Below are 6,000 nucleotides of genomic sequence, written 5' to 3' on the forward strand. Positions count from 1 at the left end.
TTACAAGCTACTGTTATTTTCTGTACACTTGTAAATTTACTAGTGTTTTCCTACTTTGAGGTAGCGACCTTTTGTTGTCATTGTGACCAAGAATAGAGTTGTCACTATTAGACTGCTGAGTTTGTTTTGAGTGCACACCATATGAACAAAGAACCGGTGTATTTCTACATTTTGTGAGTATACAGTCAGTTTGGAGACGTTAAGGCTTACTAGCACATAGCCAATATTTTCAGTTTTGTTCTAGCTAACTGTAACATCATAGAAACAATTTCTTTGGTGTATTACTGTCGGTCTTTGCTATAGTTGTTAGCGAGTGTCAATCATTGTACCATACAGGGGTATCTCTGGCTTGTATTCGCCACTGTGATTTGCATGAGGACTAGAATGGCATCGGATGAAACGACCCCTCGCTCATTGGGCATGACTGGCCAGGGAGTGAGGCGCTTGCCAGGATTGTCGTCCGTCCCATCAGCAGACACAGCACTCGGTAGGAGAGCTGAAGAGAGTGAATGGTTAAACCAAGCAAACGAGCAATGGTTGTCAGATAAAAGACAAGCAAGAGAGGCTTGGAAGATAGCCATGCGAGCAGAAGAGAATGAGAAAATTGCCCAATGTCAGAAAGGAGTAGAAGAGAGGTATCGACAACGAGAAGTTGAACAGCGTGATTGGAAGCATCGAGAACAGTACAGGTGTGCGGAGGAGGGATGCTGATTATGGAGTAAGTGGTGATGCGGCAGGAGGAGCTCGTATTGCAGAGAGTACACCTACACGACTAGACCGGTCCAGATCGCCCAATTTCACACCTGCTACAGGAGAGACTTCATGCTTCGCTATCAAGGCCAACCAGGCCAGACATGAGCAACAGACAGACAAATTTTAAAATTATGCATTGACCGCTTCCACTTACCGATTCATTTACAGGTGTGTGTGCCATGTAGCTATTATGTAAAGAGGAGCCCGTTTCATTGAGTATTTCAAAGGTCCTGCCAGCAGGTGTGTTAGGTGGAATTCTCGCCCTGCTGCGTTGTTCCCTAACACGCTATCGTTCAGCGTAATTGCAAGATTTTGAGTTGACATTTATCCTTCTCATATGGCTTAGCAAGTTGGGGGACAGTGTGACATGTGGTGGAGAGATAGTTGGCCATTGCACAAGTCGGCGACAGAGTACCAGAGATGTGTTGGTACGGGTGTGGATGTGGAGGCTTGTTGGACATTGGTCAAGCAAATATCCGCAGCACAAATAGGAAGACGGCGGCAACCTGTCAAGTCGCCAGCCTGCATGTTTGCCAAAGTCTATGTTTTGTTTTTATTCTTTTGTGTTAACAGAATTTCTTACAGTATTTGTTTTAGGCACAGTCAGCACTGACTGTGCAGCAGCAGAGGAGCCAGGCATTCATTACCTATATGGGTTCAATCTCTTTTGCTTGCAGGGTTACCAGTGTAGTGTTGTAGAGTCACCCCATCAGTGCCCACCTGGATTGTTCTTGGATGACCTTGGTCATATCTGTTAACATTCGTATTATATAACTGTTCTACTGCATGTATGTACACCTCAAGCCCTGAGGGGGCTTACCTGGTATACCTTATAAACTAGGGTCGTTCCTTGTAGGTGGGACTTCCAGATTGCCAAGGAAGAGCAAACGCATCCTTATTACACCGCAATGTAATAGGTCAGTATTAAGATAAAGTTTAGCTACCGTAGTCAAAGCCACTGTAAGGAGTTGTGTTGTACATATTTCAAAGTAGGGGCAGTTCCAGGGAGGGCTGTTGGCGTGCCTCCCCTTACACTCCCAATCGGCCGATTATCGACCGATGGTAGAATTGGAGGATAAGGGATGACATGCTTTGGGGAGGGAGGGTATCACATGTGTGATTTCACTCATTTTTATTATCAATAGAGAAAAAGTAACTTCCATAAGTTGTCAGACAATTTCTACACGTATGATTGAGTGAATGTGTTTTGTGCACTCAGTACATTTACACAATAATGATCAGACTGTTCGGAGGTTGCGCGATGTTATATTGTTGGTGATATATACTCTATAAATCTTCGTACGTTTGGATTGAAATAATGAATTCAAGAACCTTTTGCTGGTCTTGTGCGGTAGCCAGCGAACGGAACACTAGCCTCAAGAGTTTGAGCCGCTAAGCGCCAGTGATTGGCGGGCTATGACGTACATGTCACATGTCTGGTGACGTAGGAGAAGAAGCTAAACGACGGCAGCGCACGGGGCAGCATGGCCGCACGCGACTTGAGTGCAGTCGATTTTTGAACTTTCCGTTCAGACGTTGTAAACGTCCGAACCGACTCAATATCAAACCCTTTAGTGTGGGTGAGACTCAAGGACATTTAGAGAGCATTCATATGTGGTAAGAGAGACAATTTCTGACAGAACGATCCATCAAGCCCCGACCACTTGTGGGTAAGTGACGTAGCTACGAGTGAAAGGACAGGCCGGAACTCACCGTCCTGTATGGAACTTCAGAGCACTTCAACGCAATGCCGCACTACCGGACTGGACGTCAGAAACAGTAGCTCTCAGGTTTAGTAGTTAGACACCCTTGTACGATAATCGATAACAGGCATCCTGTCCTCGTCCTTCGAACCGTGTAAACTTTACTTACGAATCTGAACTTTCGGCTGCATCGAAATCGTGCTTTAATAATCTCACACACACAAGTATAAGTCGATTTTGTATGAGTGATTCTTCGCCACTTGGAAGGACGTTTATAGTTTGGATCGTGGGTGAAATTGGTTCGAAAGGTGAGCGATAGTTATTTCCCTACAATAAGGCTTAGGATAGCATGAGTGTTTGTACAAGTTGTCTGACACTAAAATACTGTTGTATTAGTTTAGTAGAACTACGACTAGTTTCAGATTGACGTTTAGTGTTTACCGAATTTTACCCAACTGTTGCATTGTTCAAATATCATTTTTGAGCTAAGCCTCACTGCTGCAGGCTACTATTATTTTCTGTACAATCTTAAATTAACCACATTGTTTTTCTACTTCGAGGTAGCGACCTTTTGTTGTCATAGTGACCAAGAATAGAGTTGTCACTATTAGACTGCTGAGTTTGTTTTGAGTGCATACCATATGAACAGAGAACCGGTGTATTTCTATGTGTTGTGAGTACAGCCAGTTTGGAGACGTTAAGGCTTACTAGCACATAGCTAATATTTTCAGTTTTGTTCTAGCTAACTGTAACATCATAGAAACAATTTCTTTGGTGTATTACTGTCAGTCTTTGCTATAGTTGTTAGCGAGTTGTCAATCATTGTACAATACAGGGGTATCTGCGAATACTCGCTGTTGTTGTTGATTTATTCTTTAGTAATAAATATTGTTGTTGGCGGAACTGTTATGCCAACTGATATAATTGTGAGATAGCTTTCTGTTGTACATTTAGAAGTAAATACCACCTATCTGAGCGAACTATCGCGACCTGGTTAAGAGTGACGTAGTGAGGAACATTTTAATTGTGAGTTTAGGCACAGACTTTCATGCCGTTTGATAATATATTTTCTTAAAGTCATGCCTGGCACAACTTAAAGAATTTATTGTCAACTATCAGGTGTGACAATTGCACATATCAATTTCACATATTTTCACACAGGCAAGGGGACACTCCCTTCAGACACTTTTCTCCTCAGCCTCTTGCGATAATTTGAATTTCGTTTTCTTGCCCCACCTTTTCAACTGTCATGGGATAACCGATGATAATCTAGCAGGGTACATCAGGATTTGAAAAGTCTTTACTATTACTGTATTTTTGTAAATTATGCAAATATATTGGTAATTAAATTTCTGACTGGGGGCAGTCAGAATTTCTGAGTTAGGGGTATTTAAATTCATCAGGGATGGCCGGCGCGTACTCGAAGTTTCGGAGTTTCCGATAAAATTCCTCCCATCCTCCCCCAATCCACAAGTAATAGTGGCTCCCTAAGATCACCCTAAGAAAATGTTGCCAAAAAAACTAAACTGTATCGTAAGAAAGTATTTTCTTAGACACCGAAAAAAATTGCAAAAATTGCCTTAAAATACAAAATTGTAGATTTAATTATAATTTAAATGTATCACATTGAGATAGCCCTTAAATACCTGCATACCGTATATCAAAACTCTCAGGTGAGTATGTGTTTTGAAAAATACATTTCTTAATCACAAATGGCAAAAATTGCCCCCAAAATAAAAAAAATAATGTTTCACCATAATATTATACATCAAATTTTCATACTCTCTTATAAACCTATATAAAATGTCAAAGCTATCTAATAACTGCTTGGTAAAAATATTTCATCGCAGTTTAAATAAATATGATCAAATACATCTCCCACAAACTTGAACTCCAAAAATTAGAGGAATGGAACTGGTTGTTTTAAAGAACAAACTTTGAATGAAATATGTGGCTTGGCAGACAATATAGACTCGCTGTTATATTTTTAATGTTATGCAGATACAATTTGGTGTTGTGACATTGTAGATGATGATTGATGTTGCAATCAAACATGTTGGATAACCAGAATTGTAAAATTGAAGATTCCTGCCACAACCAGATGCTGCACCCCCTGCATAATTTTGTTGATCATATTTTGTGCGCTCGGACAAATAACAGAATGCAGTACAACTTTTGTTCCTATTAATTGGAAAATCGGACATTTGAACATTTACAACCTTGCATTGTTTTGAAAATAAGATAAAACAACTAATTTTGGCCAAAATCTAAGCGAGCATATTACATTGCTATTCGAACGACATTCTCAGAACAACCATGTTTTGAAATAAAATTGAGAAAAATAAAAATAGATTCTCAAAAGGTTCAACAGGCGAAAAATATACAAGTTTTATGCTGCTTAATTATGATCAATCAATTAGAAACTACAAAACAAATTTTAAAGCAATCTAACGGTAATATATGAACAAAATGTGGCTAAAAATAGGAAAAGTAGGCCATAAATTGCATATGCAAACTTCATCTTATTTGAACAAAATAGAATAAGGTCATCCCACAAATATCGTTGCTTTTTGACGTGCACTTTATTAAATAGAACCCGCTAACAATGACAAATTATTCTCAAAAATATGCAAATATACAAATGTTTCTCGTTTTCATAGCTTTCAACAGGGATATCCTAGACAAATTGCAGAACAAATATGAAAGCAGTATGACCATTAGAATCTGAAACAATGTTATACCAAAACAAGACAATTTACCAAAAAATCACTGCTATGCTAATAGCACAGTTTATGAAGGATGACAGATGACGGACAGTCACGATTAACCTACCCATCCCTAACCATCGATGATGGAAGTTAGACGGCGCCACATATCCACCTATTACATATGTTCTGCATCGCAGACAGAGCTAAAATTTTTGTTTCCCTATCTGTCAGCCATATCAATTTTTCAATGGTTGACAACATTTATTTCTGATGATTATGTTAAAGTATGACAAATGTGAAAAACAAAGCATGGTGAGCAAATGCCATTACCTGTCACTTGTTGCCATTGCGAAATTCCAGTCCATATTAGGACAAGCAATATCTTGAACATCATGTTAACGATCCCTGAAAGAAAGAAAATGTGTTATTACATATTCCGAATTTATCAATTATAAAAAATGTATATAAACATGCACAAGACAAAATGCTTGATATACGTTCAGTATATTTACGTATATTGACGTATATGGAACACAATATTAATTGCATACGTAACGTATATCTTTGTATATGGAACATTCCAATACGTTGATATGCGTAGCGTATATCTATGCAGATCATGAGTATACGTAATGCAGATCTTTGCACACCAAGTGTACACTGTAGTTTTGCATTTTATTAGTATACATACGTGTATACTAAACGTATTTGACACATGTACAGAATCAGTATATGTGTATATATTGTTGTATATCAAGCATTTTGCCCAGTGATGTACATTTTATGATTAGCTTGGTTTCTCTAAAATATTTTTTTGAAGTAACTCTTTTAAACTT

The 6,000-nt window shown here is 38.9% G+C and overlaps 1 protein-coding gene across 1 annotated transcript in view; it reads right to left on the reverse strand.

Annotated features, from left to right (window-relative positions):
* LOC139124272 (uncharacterized) overlaps positions 1-5,572 on the reverse strand; it is a 118,068-nt gene extending 112,496 nt beyond the window's left edge. Inside the window, exon 1 of the mRNA XM_070690414.1 lies at positions 5,495-5,572. The gene's annotated coding sequence lies outside the window, so the exon portion shown is untranslated. The remainder of the gene's footprint in view (positions 1-5,494) is intronic.
* Positions 5,573-6,000: the final 428 nt, after the last annotated feature.

The sequence above is a fragment of the Ptychodera flava genome (assembly GCF_041260155.1).
Source record: "Ptychodera flava strain L36383 chromosome 23 unlocalized genomic scaffold, AS_Pfla_20210202 Scaffold_23__1_contigs__length_28996876_pilon, whole genome shotgun sequence".
Lineage (NCBI taxonomy): Eukaryota > Metazoa > Hemichordata > Enteropneusta > Ptychoderidae > Ptychodera > Ptychodera flava.